The sequence below is a fragment of the Tiliqua scincoides genome, chromosome 1 (genome assembly GCF_035046505.1).
Source record: "Tiliqua scincoides isolate rTilSci1 chromosome 1, rTilSci1.hap2, whole genome shotgun sequence".
NCBI lineage: Eukaryota > Metazoa > Chordata > Lepidosauria > Squamata > Scincidae > Tiliqua > Tiliqua scincoides.
In genome coordinates, this window is record NC_089821.1 from 163277597 (window position 1) to 163287308 (window position 9712).

A 9712-nucleotide genomic window follows, 5' to 3' on the forward strand; every position below is an offset into this window, starting at 1 on the left:
CAATCCATTAACCAGGGTATAACCTACACTCACAAATAAAAAAAATAGTTTCAACATGATGGGAGAAAATCTTGAACAAATGCATGTGGAAGAAACAATGCTTAATTTTTCACATTTATGGAAAATCAATTTTAGAAAAATTTGTACTACAGAATTGGTTTATGTTAGTTCCAATCTCCCAGAAGAGTGTTTAGCAATACAATATTCTTGCAAGTACTATATAGAATTGCAATTATTAGATATACAGTCAGCCTGCATTTTACATGTGACTGACTCGCACGGATTCAAGTAAACACACTCAGAGCCCAATGCTGAGCTGCCGGGTGCACAGGGCTGCCATAGTGCCAAAAATAGCTGCTACGGCATCCTGACCATGCCAGGCAGCCACCAGTGGCTCCATGAGGGAAGGGGACATTAATCCCCTTCCTGGGGTAAGAAAAGTAGCCCAATAATGGGGCTACTTGATACTGCGGTGGCTATTTAGCTGGTACAGAATCAACATGCCTTCTGTCACGCCATGAGGCCTGACACAGGGCTCTGCACCCCTCCCCCTCCCCCCAGAATGCCTCCTTCCCGCCTCCCCCCATGCCCCAACTGCAAGGCATGTTGCAAGGCACTGCGCAGAGCACTTGGCAGCAGATCACCGGACTCCAACTGGCACTGTCCCAGCGCAGGCTCGCACTGGGCCAGCTCTGGCGCTGGGCTGGTGCTAACCCCCAAAAATGTGCTATATGGCATGTTTGCGATAGGGTGCGCCAGCGGTGAGCTGGCATGCACTGCAGAGTATTGGGCCTTCAGTTCCCCACCCACAATTACAACAGAGAAAAACAATAGTGTAAATAATGTAGAGGTCTCTGCCTGCCATACCACTTACTTTGTTGATGCCCTGGAGAGAGCCTGAAACAGCAGAATGAAGCTGCTGTACCCTCAGTCTCCCCTACTGTGTCTCCCCTACTGTGCTTAAAGAGAACTCTCTTAAAGAAAGAATGCACATTTGTTGACTTTAAGGGAGTTTCAACTATACACAATTTTGGCTTCATGCTCCAACCTCGTAACGGAACCCTTGTGTAAGATGCGGGCTGACTGTATATTGCAACAGTTGAAAACTTAGGTTTTCTTTTCATATGAACCTTTGTCCTGCAGTTCTTCATTGTCCTCTCCTGGAGCCATTCAGTGGCGTAATGTGACTGGGGTGGCCCACCCCCCTTGTGGTAATCCCGAGGTTTGCCAGGCTCTCTCCTGGGTAGGTGTGCGCAGAGCAAGGGGCAAGCAGAGTGTTGAAGGGCCCTCCCGCACCTTTCCTCCATTTGGTTCCAGATCTGAGCCATTCTGGAGGCAGGGGGTGACCCTGTCCTGGGTGCCAGGCAGCAACGTCACTGGAGCCACTGCAGTTGATAGAAGAAGCCACAAAACCAGAAGTACAAATGAGTCACACTACTCCTTTCACATTTCTAATGTAATGAAGCTGCACTGCACATTCCCTCCCTCTTCAGGAGATGCCCAAGCTCTCCCTGCACCTGGGTCATTGCAGTCTCCCAGGCACATCACAAGTGTCACGACATGAAACCTGCAATCTGCCTGTAACAACACAGGTGGAAATTGCAGACATTGCGCAGGAACTGCTGTGACTGTCGGTCACCATACCGCTCTGGGTAACGTATAAACAGGGCTACGGTAATCCTTGTGTGGCTGCTTGTTCTGATGTTTATGTTACGTTTTCTTTGAGGCCGAAGGCACTCAGGGGCCCCTCTCTGTTTGACTTGCCCTATATTGGGTGTATGTTTTAGACATCAGCTCCTTGCCTCAGGGCTGGCTCAACTGTTAACATAAACATTTGTATCGTTCTGAAATGCTGCTGCTCTGGGATTCATGGAGGCCTCGTTATAGAACATACAATGAAGAGAAGCGTTTTTTAAAAAAACAAGGAACAGCCCTCCCTACATGTCTCAACAGTTTCTGGGGCAAACCCAGAACATAACCATATGTTAAAAGCATCATGCATTACTTATACGGTGGGAACGCATTTCCCCCCCTTTGCAACCTGAAATGGACTATATTACAAACAGCTTGTTAAGTGTGCGACAGATCGACTTGAAACTCAGGTCCTTGCACTCTCCGGGCCTGCACATTTTGCTAATAAACTGGCTACATACACAAACAGTCTGTTTCGGGGCTTAGGTTCCTATTACACTGGTTCATGTTTCAACAGGGCAACCGGCCTCTAGTTTGTGTTTTCAGCCGGACACGTAAGTGGATGCATGTGCATTACAATTCCAGACATCATTCCATACCAGATGTGGTGCCTTTATTTTTAGTACGGCAGGAGTGTCTGCTGACCCTCTCTCACCCCATGTCTAATGAAAGATTGACTGCCCTGGGTTTTCATATGGTAAATTATATATGAGAGGACAGCAGATTTAAACATGAATTCAAGATTAAATTAGGGATGACTGCACATGGAATGGTTTGGCCAACTGAAGGAAAATGAAAATTTCACAACAAGGAAGAAATAATAGAGAATTGCTGCAATTCACTTCCATTTTTCCAGAAAGAATTATCATGTCCTGAGACCAGAACTTTAATTAATCATTCGAGGGAAAGCCTCTTTTTTTTCCACTTGCTATTCGAGCTTCTCCCAAGCCAAGCTACCATTACTAAAGCAGGGCTACTTGTGCACATTCAGCAAACAGACTGTCATTATGTCCAATGGCTGATCTGCCAGCATGACAAAAACCTACCTTTCAGGAGAAGGAGGAGGGATGCCCCATAGCAGCATGAGCTGAATGCATAAGAAGGGAAGGGATGTAGCAACCATTGCCAATCAGATGTGCTGCGTCTATGTCGCAAGCAGACACCTTTGCTACATCTATGTAACAAGTGATTGTCACTCTTCAGTCAAATGAGACATTAATCAAAAAACCAGAACATGGAACTCTTCCATTTGAAGATCTCTTGCACCACAAGGCAGCAGAGATGTAATAGAGGCATTTTTCACTCCACAATTTGTGTGTGTGTGTGAATAAAATTCTATGTACTCATCTATTTTTCAGTGATGAAAGTATAATGAGGGAAGGCAGAATTACTGCAAATTAGATGAGCTGCTATCTGCTAGTCTGGATCCACACACACAACTAGCACTGTCCCAGAGTTGTATGTGGTTTGAGAAAACGCAGCAGACCCATCTGCAGGTTTATCGTTCTGTCGCCCACAACAGAAACAGAAGCTCACTGACTTCTGAACTGTGGTCATGGCCCCATAGTTTTAATTTTTATTCTCATACAGCTATCTTCCTCTCATTTTAACTGTGAAACAACCCTGTGAAGTAGGTTAGATTGAGAGATTGGCTCTTGCGAGTTTCATAGCTCAGGGAACCCAAGTCGCCCAGTACTAATCTGTCATGCTATCCCCCTACTCCATATATAGTGTGTCCATTACTAGCTGAAGCAAAGAAACCACCAATACACGGACATCTGCTTTGTCCCACAATCAACAATAGGAAATTCTGCATAGAAAGAATTTTTATGAAGAATTTTACAGGGCAGCCCTGGATAGTGGACATAATCTGTGAAAAATCGAGCGCAAAATGCAAACGTCCTCACCTAGCACAAGCTGAGCACTAGTAGTTCTACATCAGCGATTTTCAACCTTTTTCATCTCATGGCACACTGACAAGGCCACTAAAATTTCAAGGCACACCATCAGGTTTTTTACAATTGACAAGGCACACCATGCTGCCAGTGGAGGGCTCACATCCCCATTGACCCTACTAATAAATGGTCTTCCCCCAAATTCCACTGGCACACCTATGGACCACTCACAGCATACCAGTGTGCCACGGCACAGTGGTTGAAAATGGCTGTTCTAGATAGAGACATACATATTTGCCTGTGTCAAATGACTCATCTGGCTATTTTGATGAGACCTAAATCCAAACTGGCCCAACTTCTGTGTGTGCTGTCCCAACCCTGAATGAGATTGGGTCAGAAATCATTTTTCAGTTGAGTTCTCTCTCGCTAGCCTGGGGAGAACTAGGGACTGGGTTACAGAACCTCTTCTTGTCTGTTTCATAGCCTCCCTGAATTGTAAAATCTCCTTGACCACTTTATAGCTTGTCTGTAGTTTGTTAAAAAGAAAATATTTTAAGTGATCCAGGCAAGTAAAACACTGAGTCAAGCAGTTTGCTAATGAACCAATACCTACAGAATCCAGCTCATCATGAAAGTCAGAAAATGCTTTTAGTTAAGCATGCTGTTAATCTGCAAAACATGCTGGTGTGTGTGGGGGAGAAGTGAGAGAGAAGATGAAAAGACTTATACAATTCATTTTCATCATTACTGACCAATCAGAAGATCTGCTGTATTGGCACCTTTAGGCTGAGAAAGGGGCAATGTAGCCAGATACAGCCCATTGAATGCAATGACACTTTACTTCTGAGTAGACGTGGTTAGAATTGGGCTATAAGTCTTATACTGCCACTGACAGCCCTGGAGGAGCGGGGGGGGGGGGGCAAAATGCTAAGTTTTGCAGACTCCTATGAACAACTGTGTAAAGCGGTGCTTTCCCCTCACCTTCAAAGCCGGTTTCGGTTGAGAGGAGACGCCTTCATGCTGCTTTCACAGCCTGGCTCTGAAGGCAAGAGGGAGGGGCCACATTACACAGGCATACATGAGCCTACAAAACTTAGTGTTTTGCCCCCCTCCAGGAATGCCAATGCATAGTGCCCAATCATATCCCTCACCATTGATGCTGATGCAGCCACACTGGTGTACTGAATGCTGCATCTAATGGGGGGGGGGAATCAGGGGCCTGCCAGAGGTTAGTCAAAATATTCATTCATTCATTCATTCATTCATTCATTCATTCATAGATAGATAGATAGATAGATAGATAGATAGATAGATAGATAGATAGATAGATAGATAGATAGATAGATAGATAGTGCAGGTGCTGCTGAGACCTCCAGCCTGCTGCTGCCCTCCCCCACCCCAGAGCATGCCCTCCTTTATTGGTGCCCACTCTCCCACCTCCACACCCCATGCTCTCCCTCCCTCCCTCAACTCTCTCACTTCCATGCCACACAGAGTGCCTTGAGGCTGGAGCAAGCAAGTTACACACTCTTTCCCCCCTCTCTCCCACCCACCCACACAGTCTATCCCCCCTCTCTCTTCCACCCCACACAACATGCCTGGAGGCTGGAGAAAGAAACCCCCTCCCCCGTCTCTCTCACCCACACAGCTTGCAGGCTGAGAGACCAGGGCTGCTCAATTCAGACTAGTTATCCAGGGAAACAAATGGCACTGAACTCCTCAATTGACTGCTCAGTCTCCAAAGCGCTTACCCAGCATTCAGAAGCACCAAACCCCACTTGCTGGGATCTCAGAAATCACAGTAGTTGACTACTGAAGAAGGAATTGTGCTCCAGGGGGGATTTGGAGTGGCCAGAACCGGACGAGGGGGGAGCGAGGACTTCATTTGTATCTGTACATTTTAATGCAACCCAAGGAATGAAGCACAAACATGCGTGTGATGCAGGCAACCCCTCTTGATGCTGGCACCCCCTGTCTGTCTTGAAATGTAGGACATTTTGAAATCATTGAAAATTCTTCCTGGGCACTGGACAGAAGGTTGAAATTTAAGACATGACCAAGAAAGGGAGGATTTTTGGTTGCCCTGCCAAACTTCCCCCCTCACTGCCAACTTACCAGCTCCAGCAGAGCCGTCCAGAGACTCTGCCATGTATGAAAAGCCTCTGGCCATTTGTGGCAGCAGCCCAGCAGCACATGACAGTGGCCTGTCTTTCATGCCTCCCAGAAGAGCATGGAGCTGTTTGCAGCCGTAAAAATGATTCTGGCAGCAGAAGGCTAGAATAGGACTGGGTCTTCACCACCACACTATGCTACATTGTATGATATTCTCCTTCTCCAGTTGAACAAATCTTGGTACATAAAGTTTGAACTGGAGGCTGTGGAACTTTTGTGAGATCTGTACACTGTACAATTCTAGCTGCCATAAGAACATAAGAACAGCCCCACTGGATCAGGCCATAGGCCCATCTAGTCCAGCTTCCTGTATCTCACAGCGGCCCACCAAATGCCCCAGGGAGCACACCAGATGACAAGAGACCTCATCCTGGTGCCCTCCCTTGCATCTGGCATTCTGACATAACCCATTTCTAAAATCAGGAGGTTGCGCATACACATCATGGCTTGTACCCCATAATGGATTTTTCCTCCAGAAACTTGTCCAATCCCCTTTTAAAGGCGTCTAGGCTAGACGCCATCACCACATCCTGTGGCAAGGAGTTCCACAGACCGACCACACGCTGAGTAAAGAAATATTTTCTTTTGTCTGTCCTAACCCGCCCAACACTCAATTTTAGTGGATGTCCCCTGGTTCTGGTATTATGTGACAGTGTAAAGAGCATCTCCCTATCCACTCTGTCCATCCCCTGCATAATTTTGTATGTCTCAATCATGTCCCCCCTCAGGCGTCTCTTTTCTAGGCTGAAGAGGCCCAAACGCCGTAGCCTTTCCTCATAAGGAAGGTGCCCCAGCCCCGTAATCAACTTAGTCGCTCTCTTTTGCACCTGAGAGGACATCCTCCATGCTCCATGTGACAGTATCTCCTCTCCAAGTAGGAGTATGGTGACTATTTCAGCTGCTAGAACATGATGACTCATGAGAATAATTTTAACCGTGCTGGCCATATTGTGCCTGTTTTGAAGAGTAACAACATGAGTCACATTTTAGCATGTATTTTAGGTGAGAAAAGAACACTGAAGTCAATGGCATGATTCAAGAAAGTTCAGTTATGGAGAGCTGGGCAACGAATAAAATGGTGGCTGAAATACAAAAGGAGAAAAGCCGAGTTTAAAGGGTGGAAGATGCTGTATTGCAGGGGTTCCGAATGTTATTTCACTTGCGTATCCTTTTCCATAAACTTTATCCCCCATATTAGGAAAATGTTTGCAATTAATATAGTTGCTGATATTTCAAATTTATATATTTTCAACTACTAATCTATATCTGATAAAATTAAGAAGCTCGGGGCAGCAGCATCTGCCCAGACATCCTGTTGCACAGGCTTCTGGGACGCAGGGCAACAGACACGACTGCCCAGAGCGTCCTGGTGCCCAGATCTACTGGGAATGAAAGCGGCACGGAGGCAGAATGGTAAGCTCCGGTCCAAACTGGGGACTGTTTCTTTGAAGGACAAAAATTCAAGTTTGAAGGTCAAGTTTGGCAACCACTGCCTTACACCATTCCCTTACTCCAAGGAGACTCTGGTAGCTGCCCCAGCCCCATTGGATGCAGTGGTGTTTGCATTTTGGCACCACTGTACCGCTGGGCACTGCCAGAGCATAGGATTGGGCTGCCCAAACTTTTCTTTTCTTTCCTTTGAAAATGGAAGCACGTGCATTTATGAAGAATATACGTGAACCGTATTAATCTGATGCCTTAGTTCAGTGATTTTCAACCTTTTTCATCTCGCGGCACACTGGCAAAGCACTAAAAGGGTCAAGACACACCATCAGCTTTTTGACAATTGACAAGGCGCACTGTGCTGTCAATGGGGGCTCACATCCCCCAATGGTCCTATTGATAAATGACTTTCTCCCAAATTCCTGCGGCACACCTAGGGACCTTTCGTGGCACACCAGTGTACCGCGGCACAGTGGTTGAAAATAGCTGCCTTAGTTTAAGCGCACTGCAAATGGCCAGGAAGGTGGCCCTCTAGATTCCTAAGCAGAGCTCTTTCCAACCATTCGATGTGAAATACTTTAAAAAACAGGAGATGCTGTGGAAGAAACTTGCAAATTATTTGTTCTACCAATAAGCCTCTGGGTGTTACCAGTCTTTCCTTCTGTCTGCCATACAGCTCGTGCCTTGCTGTGTTTTGAGTTCTTGCTTTTCTCAGTCACCTGTGTTGTGGGGATGGGACCTGACAGTTGATTTCTGCCCCTCTTCTTGGGATTTTCCTGCAGGCTTTTCTTGTCACAGGATCCTAGCTGACAGCCAGCTGACACCATTAACTGTCAGCACTGAAACTCATCCACACACCCACCCACTCACTCACCCACCTTGGAATGTCTCACATTCCTTTCAAGTGAGCATGCTCAGAACTCTTTCCTTCAAATAAACAGATTTTAGGCTACTCACATCTATTTAAATCTAACATGGTCCCTTTGGTATTTTATGGACTATGGAGGGACCATGTTTACTCAACACTTATTTTTCTACACGCTGACAAGTGCCCTTTCATTTAAGCTCTGAACCAAGTCTTGGCATCCTGGTAAGCACCTTGGTTTCATGTCCATACAAACTGGCCACATTCACAAAAAGGCTATACATTTTCTTACAGGTATATTGAATGTACTTGTTATTTGAACATTTATAGCTCTGTTTGGCACAAAATAAATAAATGTTGGAATATTATAAAATATTGTCATTATATCACAAGCATGACTTATTTTTGTACACTTATACTTGTACATCTCAAGCAATTTATGTAATACAAATCACAAGTACAAGAATTTTGACCAGACACACACACACACACACACACACACACACACACACACACACCCCTAGAAGCTCTGAAGTGTTAATGCAAGGAAAGCCTTGTTTACATTTAATGTATACCTATCCATCCTAAAGAACAGGACATAAACAACCCAGGCAGCAAATTAAAATAAACTTCTTCAGACCATACAATATATAGCTAGTAATATATAGCTGAACCTTTCTATTATCTTAAGAAAAAATGGTTGGCAATCTTCAGTCTCGAACGACTATGGTACAAGCCTACAGCACCTGGTATTCCCAGGTGGTCTCCCATCCAAGTACTAACCAGGCCTGACCCTGCTTAGCTTCCAAGATCAGATGAAATCAGGCATGTGCAGGGTAACAGTTGCTGTATCTTAAGAAAAAGTTCCTGGTATTAAATGTGTGCTCATTTCTTTGTGCACTCATCACTTACTATATCCTTTACACATTACATAAAACACTCAGATATTGTGACAGTATCATGCATTATTTTTATATGCTATTCTTGTATACAACCCCCACTTACTAACATTTTGTACACTTGCTAAGACTGAGATCCTATCTTCATTTTCCTGGGGGTAAGAGCCCAATCCTGAGCTCTTCTGCGCTGGTAGTACAAGTGAACTGCCAGCGCTAGGTATTTCATATATGCAATAAGGCAGGCCCACGACATCCTGCGTCAAGTCAGCACAGGTACCAGACCAGCGCCAGTCGGATATTGGCTGGAGCTAGGTAAGATAGATGCTCTTTTCCCTCTCACACAATACCAGAACCAAGGGACATCCACTACAATTGAGTGTTGGGAGAGTTAGGACCGACAAAAGAAAATATTTCTTTGCTTACTGCATAGTTGTTCTGTGGAACTCCTTGCCACAGGATATGGTGATGGCATCTGGCTAGACGCCTTTAAAAGGGATTGGATAAATTTCTGGAGGAAAAGTTCATCACAGGTTACAAGCCATGATGTGTAATGTGCAACTTCCTGATTGTAGAAGTGGGTTACCTCAGAATTCCAGATGAAAGGGAGGGCACCAGGATGCAGGTCTCTTTTTGTCTCGTGTGCTTCCTGAGGCATTTGGTGGGCTGCTGTGAGACACAGGAAGCTGGACTAGATGGGCTTATGGCCTGATCCAGGGGGACTCTTCTTATGTTCTTAAGAGCTCCGG

At 45.5% G+C, this 9712-nt stretch overlaps 1 pseudogene; it reads right to left on the reverse strand.

Moving 5' to 3' along the window:
* Positions 1–8801: 8801 nt before the first annotated feature.
* On the reverse strand, positions 8802–8921 carry LOC136636985 (5S ribosomal RNA; annotated as a pseudogene).
* Between the last annotated feature and the right edge of the window lie 791 nt (positions 8922–9712).